Source organism: Cervus elaphus, chromosome 24, assembly GCF_910594005.1.
Source record: "Cervus elaphus chromosome 24, mCerEla1.1, whole genome shotgun sequence".
In the NCBI taxonomy this organism is placed as follows: Eukaryota; Metazoa; Chordata; class Mammalia; order Artiodactyla; family Cervidae; genus Cervus; species Cervus elaphus.
Window position 1 is genome coordinate 1,549 of NC_057838.1, and position 10,078 is coordinate 11,626.

At 51.3% G+C, this 10,078-nt stretch overlaps 1 non-coding gene across 1 annotated transcript; it reads right to left on the reverse strand.

Annotated features, from left to right (window-relative positions):
* Positions 1 to 6,857: 6,857 nt before the first annotated feature.
* Positions 6,858 to 6,930, reverse strand: TRNAE-UUC. The gene has a single exon. It is a non-coding gene; the product is annotated as a tRNA-Glu (tRNA).
* Between the last annotated feature and the right edge of the window lie 3,148 nt (positions 6,931 to 10,078).

The window sequence follows — 10,078 nt, forward strand, 5'->3', positions numbered from 1 at the left end:
CAAAGACCGAGTCTTTGAAGCAAAGGAATTTTCATTCCTTTTACATTAATGAAAAAACTTGCAACCAGAGGAAGCACCCCACTAAATGACTGATGCTCCACAAGATACGCACTGTTCAGAAATGTCTCCTAGTCAATGAAGAAGTCAGTGGAATAAATAGTCAGTGGAATAAAAAGTAATCTGGCTACTCTAGGAATTAATATAAAAATATCAGATGCAGGATTTATAAGGGATGCCACCTCCAGCTAACCCTCCCTGGGTTAAATACCCCAAGGATGATGATTTACATCCTGTGCTGCAGGGCTCTGCCAGCATAATCGATAGGGGTGAGAAATGGGGCCACCCGGCCATGCTTGCCTGCAGGGCTGGGGAGGGGAACTGAGGGGGCACAGGGCAGCCCTGCAGGCTGCTAGGAGCAACAACCCACTTGAGCTGTCTGTCCTTTCTTCCCCTTCCTCTGCCTCACTGGTGAGCTCCAGACCCGTGGCCCATGTGTTTCTGGAAGCCTGGGCCATGGTCCCACTGGTCCTCACCCCTATGCCCAGCTCCTCCAGGCCTACAGGAGGCGGCCTAGGGAGAGGAGGGCAGGGCAGGCTGAGCCAGGTGCTGCCAAGACCAGAGCAGTGGGACCCGCACCCCAACCCTGGAAGCCTGGGCAAACCTCCTGACAGTAAGCAATCACACAGCCATCTTTGCTCTGCAAGAATTACTGTCCCCAAGTCTTGGTTTAGGGTGAAACTTGCCTAAGCAACTATTTATTCCCACTGTCCCAGACTTAGGATCTGCTGTTGGATTTAAGCCCTTGTTGGGCATTCCTGGGGTGCTTCCCTGAGGGAGCTCCAGGCTGGGGCTCGTGCCCGGAAACAGATGGGCCTCACTGCAGCTACAGGGCTGGCTTCCCTGCTGTGCTAGGTGAGATGTGCATCATCCCCACTCCTCCATGGTGAGGGCTATGCCTGCTCAGTTTTGCCCCAGTGTGCACCAGCCACACTTGGCGGGGGCTGGGCAGTGGGTTGGACCAGCCGGTGTCAGGGCCAGCCAGGCTGCCCCTGGGGGGTGGAGCGGGGGGCAGAGGAATATCCTGTCATCTGGCCCTTGATGGTGAGGCCCCGGAAGAGGCGAAAGCAAGGAAGACAAAGTGTTTACTTACTCCTCAGCCCCTCCCTGCCAAGCCTCCCATGGTCCCTCAGCCACACTCTCTACTCTGGAGTTGCAGCAGCTGTTGGGGGAAGGGGCACCAGCCTCTCATCATGCACTGCCCAGCCCTCTGCTCTAGCATTAAGCCTAGTCATTGCCCTTCAGGAGTGTCATCTTCTTCTCTGACCATCCAGCCCTCAAGGGAAATTCCTGTAGGGCTGGCAGTGAGGAAAGTCTGCGGGAAAGAGAAACTAGGGTTCCTTGTTCTTGATCCCACAAGAACCTGGCCCTTCCCCGGGAGGCCTACTGGTGTCTCCTTAGCGCATCCACCCTGAGCAGCCTGGCTGAGTGCCCCGGTGTCCGCCACACTTCTGTTCACACCCACACTGAGTGGGCCCAGCACAGGCCTCCATGCCTCATGTGAACTAAAGCCAGGGACAAGTGACCCTGAGCAATCTCAGGGACAGAAAGGCCCAAAGGGACCACTCGGTCTAAGCCTTATCACAGAAAGACTGAGGTTCCACTGAGACTGGCCAAGGCCACAGGGTAAAGCTGGCCTCCTGGCCTGAGGGCAGTGCCCTCTGCCCTCTGCCTGCCAAATCACCCTGATGCTGGTCTAGGCTACTGTGCAGTCATCCTCAGTCCTACTAAAGGGAGAAACATAAACTCAAATACAATTTTCATTGTATCAGGAGTTGAATGGTGTCCCCCCAGATCCATATATTAGAGTCCTGACTCTGTTAGCTTAGAATGTGATCTGATTCAGAAACAGGGTCTTTACAGATGTAATCAGGTTAAAATGAGGTCACTGGGGTGGGCCCCAATCCAATATCACTGGTGTCCTTATAAAAAGAAGGAATTTGGACAGAGTCAGGCCCAGAGGGAAGGTGAGGTGAAGAGACATAAGCTGAGGAGAGAGCCCGTCGAAAGATCCTCCCATCACAGCCCTCAAAGGAACCAGCCATGATTTCAGACTTCCGACTCCAGAACCGTGAGATAATAACAAGCCATGCAGTCACCGGAAACTGATGCAGACTGGAAAGAAGGTCCTGGTAATGAACATAGAGCACTATTAATTTTACTTTTTTTGGGGGGGTGCTTTTGGTGTTTCAGATTTTGCTGTTGTTTAGTCACTAGTCGTGTCTGACCCTTTGTGACCCCATGGACAGTAGCTTGCAGGCTGTTCTGTCCATGGGATTTTCCAGGCAATCATACCGGAGTGGGTTGCCATTTCCTTCTCCAGTTCCAATTATTTGTATGCTTTTAGTTTTCATTATGAATTCACAAACTGGGGTGTATTTATCAACGGTCAGAGACTCAGGAGAGGATGCTGATGGGGAAGTCTGCTCAGTGCATTCCAGGAGCTGAGGCCCTCCTGGGATGTGGGTTCCCAGGTTGCTGGGATAGAGGGCAGAGAATTGCTGGATATGTGTGTGGGCCACTGAAGTGTGAAATGGATGAGGACACTATAGCCCACATTTCCCGCTGTCTTAGTGATGTTTTCTGTCCACACTGATGGCAGTGACCTTGATCAGGAACCCCATGGTGACCCATACAGGGCACCTCCATCCAGCCAAAGAGATGGAAGCAATGGGCTACTGAGTGCTTGCTTGTCCCTTCACATAAAAACAGGTCAGTGTTGTTCTAGTGAAAAGGACTTTGTGGGCATTACTGCTGTAGGCGTAATCACACAATATGAATTCTAAACAAAATCACAGACCCCCATTTGGTGAAACTTATTCCAGGGAATTTCAGTGTATTGTTTGACACCCTGTTGACTCACACTGCTTAGTGCATTTTTGCTCTCACAGCAGCTCTGTCACTACTGGGTTTCAGTGGAGGCTTAAAAAAAGCAATTTCTCTGCAGGCCACAGCTCTAAGATCACAGGAGGGATTCACAGACCTCACAACCTTTGGGAAAATGACCAAATATCAAAACTAATACCAAACATTTTGCTACCAAGAAGACATTTCCCATTAAACAGAAACCCCCAGGGACTTCCCTGGTTGTCCAGTGGTTACAAATTCACCTTCCAATGTAAGGAGTGTGGGTTTGCTCCCTGGTCGGGGAGTTAAGATTCCCACATGCCTTGAAGCAAAATAAGTAAATAAAACAGAAGCAATGTTGTAAATATGAACTTTCCTGGTGGCTCCAGACAGTAAAGGACTTGCCTGCAGTGCAGGAGACCTGGGTTTGATCCCTGGGTTGGGAAGATCCCCTGTAGAAGGAAACGGCAACCCACCCCAGTATTCTTGCCTGGAGAATTCCATGGACAGAGGAGCCTGGCAGGCTACACCATGGGGTCGCAAAGAGTCAGACACAACTGAGTGATTAACACTTCCACTTTCAATGCTGTAACAAATTCAGTAAAGACTTTTTAAATGGTCCACATCAAAAAATCTTAAAAAAATATAAATAGAAACCACTTCCAGGAATGAGACACTTCCTCTCCCACATATGGCAGACCCTCTGGAGTAGCTCTCACTGACCCAAATGTACTAGAGCTCCCCCAGGACAAGGAACTCTGTGTCCACCCATATTCTCAGTCGGTCATCCACAGAGCAGGTGCTGCATCCCTGGGTCAGAGAAATTCAGGGAAGTCCAAGAGATCATCAAGGGCAGCATTCTCACTGTCTATTACTCAATAACAAGCCATCCCCAAACTGTCTTAAAACAACACCGTTATTTCTTTTGCTCACGAGTCTATAACATGGGCAGTCCTCAGCAGGCATATCTTGTCTCTGCTGCACTCCGCTTAGCTTAGGGTGGCTCACAGCAGGACTGGAATCACATGACTTGTGTCATGTAGAATCACATGGACTTCCTCACATGACTGTGTGTGGTGCTGGTTGCTAGCCCAGACCCTCTGCCTTCACTGGAACTGTCCACCAGGGCACAGACATACAGCCCTGTAGGAGCTGGGCTTCCTTAGAATACGGCGGTCAAAGTCGTATCACCTTCTGTATCCTTGTCTCCAAAGTCCCCCTGCATCCCTCCGTCACATTCTATTTATCATAGCAGTCACAAAGTCCAGCCCAATTTCTAGGAGAGGGGAAACAGAATCCATCTCTGGATGGGGGTGGTGGTGGCAGGATTCTGGAAGAGCCGGCAGGACAGAAATATTGCTGTGGTCATTTGCAGCCTGCGACATCCTGGTCCAGAGGTCACACTGGGGAGTCTGGGTCAAGGGGGCAGGTTCCCAATGTGGTCCACCATCAGGAGTTAGGGACAGAGTCCAAAAATGCCTCCCTACTGCTCCTGAAGTGAGTCTGAGCTAACACTGAACAGGCCACACCTGTGTCCCCTTTGGCTCCGTAGGCCCATCGGCACAAAGACCAGCAATAATCCTCTCTCAAGACTCCTCAGCTTCAGCTGTCTGTAATGCCAGGACTCTCTGATCTATGGAATGAGTCATCAGTGGCATCTCCTTCAGCAAATGACCCATTCAAAGGGAAGATTTGTTATGCCTGGGGCATTTTATGAATGTTGTTGCTTTGTCTGGCAAGCTGTGATTCCATTAGGAAAAACAGCCGGCATGAGATGATGCTGCCAGGGCAGATGCTTGGATCGAGGGCACATGGGGGGGACCGGTGGCCTGTACCATGGCTGCTTCCTCCCACCTACCTGAGGGGGACCCTGGGTGCTCAGCTCCTCCCAGCCAAATCATAGAGTGGAGGTTGCAGGCTCAAGCTTGCACTCTACATTTGTGACACCTGTGTGAGACAAAACAACCCTGAGCTGGGCTCCCCTGGACCCCAACACAAGGGAGGAGCTGGCCAGGCTGCAAAGACAGCTGTCTGCACCCAGCACCCAGGCCCATGCCCTGGTCTTCCACTGCCTGGTATGGGTGAGTGTGCACCACCACCTGAGGCCTGTGCACCTGTTCACAGGTGACACTCACCTGGCAGCGACAGGCAGCAAAGGGCTCAGCTTCAGGAGTGCTGGATGCCAGGGGCACACCCTCTCCTCCTTCCCTTGCTTTCCCCATGAGGCCTAGCACAGTGCTGGGCACACACAGGGTCCTGTGGCCTCCTGCTCATTCTCAGAACAGGTCAAGGAAGACATGGACCTCAGGGTCTCTGAGACGGGGCAGAGTGGGCTGTGGCTGTGATGCTAGGCAGGGCTGCTATGAGGACCCCAGAGGGCTGGGGTGGGTGTGTTCCTACCCCTGGTTGGAGTTCCCTCCAAATTCTGGATCAAACTATTGGATCTGAGACTCAGAAGGGACTGCAGCCATCTCCAAGGTCAATGGAAGAAAAGGGAGCACTTGAGTCCTCAGAAAGTGAGGGTCCTGGGCTCCTTGGAGCCTCTTCCACTCCTGGTCTGACCCCCGCATTTCTCTCCTTGTCACTAATCCCCATGGCCCCTCCCAGAGATTCTGTCCAATTACTGAGCCCTTCCTCAGCTGCAAACCCCCTGTCATCAGTGCAGAAAGGGTTCAAAGTGGTGCCTGCCCCAGGGTGGGGGTGAAACAGAGCAGGGTATGGGCGAGGGCTCTGGGAACTGAGTGTGATAAGGACAATCCACGGACATCTCTCTTCCTCTTCCCAACACTGCCCCCCAAATGTTCCTATTCACCGGGCAAAGCTCGACCTTGGGTGGCCCAGTTTTCTGCCTCCCCCGAGTCCTCGCCTGGCTGGAGGAGGTGAGGGAAGCTGTCTGTGTTCAGGACCCTCTCTCCACAACAGTGGTCTCAGCCACCCTGGTTGCTCGCTCCCTGTCTTCTGTGCCTCCGCAGCCCTCACAGCCACCTCCCTGGGCCTCCAGATCTCTTAGAAGGACCTACTCAGCCTTTTCCAGTCCGTCTGCACCACCCACTCAGTCACAGCTCCTGAGCCTTGTGCATCGTCTTGCTGCAGCTTGAACCCACTTCTCAGGCTTCCTGGATCACTCCCTGTCAGAACATGCTGGAATGCTCCTCATCTTCAAACCCAAACTCCAAGACCTTGTGCCTATCCCTTATTCCTTGGCTCTTTTTCTGGGGGGAGGAGGGGCCTCATTGCTCGCAGGATCTTTGTTCTCCAACCAGAGATCGAACCTGTATCTCCTGCAGTAGAAGCATGGAGTTTGAACCACTGGACTGCCAGGGAATTCCCTCGGCTCTCTTGACAGGTGTTATCTTTGTAACCACCTCCTTTTCTGGCCCCTGTGGTCCCTGCAGCCCCCTGCAACCCCTGTGGGCCCCGCCCTGCCCTGACTCTGGCTTTGTCTAAGCCTGAAAGCTGAAGGACCTCCACCCAATGGGCCAGAAGTGACCCTCTGCTGTCCACGTACACTCAGCTCCTGGCAGCACTGGACTGCTCCTCCACCTGCCTGCACACCCGCACCCCCTCCTCCGCCCCCATCCCCAGGCCTCTCCTCACTTGGCTTCCTGGATACACCTCCTCCTCTTCTTCATCTGTGTGCCTTCCTTGTCTCCATTACTAAACATGGATGTGTTCACAAAAGATCCCCAACCTGGGCCGTCAGTTTAGCCCACACTGACTCCTCAGTGACCGCATCCAGACCCAGCTTGAAACCCAGTCCACCCCACCCCCAACACTCTCCTCCATCCCCCATCTATTCCCAGCCTCTCCTCCCCACTAAAGTCCACTCACTAAGCTGCCTGCCCTCCATGGACTCTCTGCATGGCCCCCAGAGGGCATCTCAGGTTTAATGCATCAAAAGTAAACTTTTTTTTTTTTTTTGTGGCTGTGTCATGTGGTTTGCAGGATCTTAGTTCCCCAAACTGGGATTGAACCAGTGACCTCAGCATTGAAAGTATGGTGTCTTAACCACTAGACTACCAGGGAATTCCCAAAAACAAACTCTTAATTTCCACTTTTCCCATCCCCAAATCTTGCTTGTCCTTCACTTATTCCCATCTTAGTAAAAGGGTTCATATTCACTCAGTTTCTCAGGACAAAGACCAAAGAGTTACAAGTGATTCCCTTCTCTCTTTCATACATTGAATCTGACCCAACGGCATGTTCTGCTGGGTCTCCAGAACATACTCAGAATCTCATCCGTCTGCGTTGGTCCAAGCTGCTGTCCTCTCCAGGCTGTCACAGTGGCCTCCTTCTCAGGCTCCCACCATTGTTTCATCCCCTTCCCACAGTCCCAGAGGGGTGCTGGGGAAAAACTCAGCCCGTTGCATGGAGCAGGCAGCTGAGGTCCCAACCCCACCAGGGTGGAATCTCAGCAGCTGCACCAGATCACCTGCCCCTGAGCCTGCATCCTGAAGGGTAAGTAGTCCACAGCCAGCTCAGATGGGTGGCTGTCACCCATCTGATGCTCACCCACCAACCTCTGCTCACCCCACCTCCCTGACCTCAGCCTCCCCCTGCCTCCTCCTCCCCTCCCTCTTCTCCTCCTTCTCACTCCACTTGGGCTTCTCCAGCCTGTTGTAGGTGTGTGCTCAATTGCTCAGTCGTGTCCAACTCTTTGCGACCCCATGGACTGCAGCCCACCAGGCTCCTTTGTTCATGGGGATTCTTCAGGCCAGAATTCTTGAGTTGGTTGCCATTTCCTCCTCCAGGGGCTCGTCGCCTCTTAGGGATAGAGCCCTTGTATCCCTTGTTTCCTGCATTGGCAGACGGAGTCTTTACCACTGAGCCACTTGGGAAGTGCCCCGCCCACCCCACGACTGCTCTTCTTTAAATATAGCAAGCCTGTTGGTACTGGGGACTCTGCACTGGCTGTCCCTTCTATCTGGGAGATGCTTGCCCTTGACCTCTCCTTCACTTTGCCCAGATGTTGGCTCAGATGTTCCTCAGTGGCCATGCTCTAAGAAGCAGTCTCCCATGCTCTCCCTGCTCCACTGGGCTTTCTTTAGAATCCTGTTATGTTTGCATGGTTATATTTGTTGGTGTGCTTTGCACGTGCATGTATGGGTTTACATGAATGTAAGCTTCCAAGAACAGGGAGTTTGCTCTTTTGTGTCCCTAGTGCCTAGAATAATACTTGGAACATAGTAGATGCTCAAATAGCTGTTGATTAACTCAGTAAATGAGATGATGTTGCATCCACATCAGGACATGTGGGTTCCTGGGCCTTCCCAATAGCTGTGTGCTATTCCACAGGTGGACATGCTCAGGTTTAATTATCTGGCCCCTCACTTGAGGACATTTATCATTCTTATTCTTTTGCTACAATAAACAAAGTTTCATTGCACATCTTTGTACACCCATCTTTGCATTTATGTGTGAATATAGTGAAAAATCAACAATTACAGGCTCTGCACTTGCTGGATCAAGGAGTGTGTGCATTTAAAGCTTTGGTAGATAATCCTAAATTGTCACCCAAAAATATTTTTTACCAAATTATGATTTTTGAATTTTTAAAATATTTGAAAATCCATATGTCAAAGAATGAATTAGCCTCACTCCTTTAAAGAGCTCTTGAAACTGAGATCAGGCTCTGCGACTGAGTGTCATTTCACAAGGGTGAGACTGAGTCTCAGGGAGGGCATAGGGACTGTCATTCCTTGGCCATGGCCATGGTAGTCAACACACTCCAGCCCTGGGGTCCCACACCCTAGCCTCTTTCACCCTTACAGAAATCAGCCTTCAGTGCCTGTCACTGGCTGACTTTGGGAAAATTTAAGGACAGTCACTGAGAGTGGAGGGCTGTTATTATTCTGTACTGTCAGGAACTTCCTGAAGCACCAACCCAATAAGGATCTATTCAATGCTGGCTATGTGCTGCAACAGTGTGGACACAGCCTTCAACAACCCAGAAAAGCTTGGCCTTCAAAGAGCTTGCAGGGCATTCAAGGAGACAGATAATGAACAGGAGAGTACGTCAGATGGGAAGGAAGGATATGAGAAAGCCAAACCAGCAGAAACCGTATGACTGCCAGTTTCAGACAGGGCTTCAGGTCTTCACACCTCTGAGTTCTCACACTCTTGTGCAGCTCCCTCCCTCCAAGTTTGAACTGGACCTGGGACTTTCTTTTAATGACTAGGAAAGGCAGAGTGATGGGCTGGCACTACCAAGACTAGGTTACAAATGCCTGTGAGGGGACTTCCCTGGCAGTCCAGTGGCCAAGACTCTGCACTCCCAATGCAAGGGGCTCAGGTTCAATCCCTGATTTTGGAACTAGATCCCACATGCTGCAACTAAAGATTTGGCACAGCCAAATTACTTAATTAAAAAACAAACAAACGTCTGTGAGTCTGTCTCACTGGCACGCCCTCCCTTTCCCCTTGCTCACATTGATGTTTTGAGCAGCACAGGAGGGCCCATGTGCCAGGGACTGAGGGCAGCCTGGGAAGAGACAATTACTGCCCACAGCCTCATAAGACAGCCTTATGCAGACCCAGCCCTGAAAGGACCCCAACCTAGCTTGCCTGAAGTTATGAGAGACCCAGAGGAATAACAAGACCACACCCATATTCCTGACCCATAGAAACTGTAAGATAAACATGCAAATACTGTCTTTAAGCTTCTACGTTTTGGGCTAACTTGTTACTCAGCAATAGCTAACTCACACAAAGGGGAATAGAGAGTGCCAGGGAGGTGATGCAGTTTAAAATAGGATAGGAGGGAAGGAATTATTTGAGAAGACTTGAAGAAGGGGGAGACTGAGCCTTGGGATTCCAGGGGCAGAGTTGGATTTTGGATGGCAGTTACAAGGGTGGCTGGAATAGAGTGAGAGGGGCAAGAGGCAGGGGCAGGAAAAAGATGGATGGAAGGATGTCACGCTAGCATTTTTTTTTTGACCCTGAACTTGGGCAAAGGGGGATTTTAAGACTTTGAGCAAATGCACATTTCAACAGGGTCCAGGTGGGTGATAGGTTTAAGGGAAGGTGGAGGGTAGCAGGGAGATGGCCAGAGGTGTCAGGTCCCCAGTTTACATGAAAGGTGACCATAATAATAGACGTAGGGTGTGAGGGAAGAGTTCCTACATCTAAGGGGTGGGGTGTAGGGGGCAGGTTTGGGGAAACCTGGCGGTTGGGG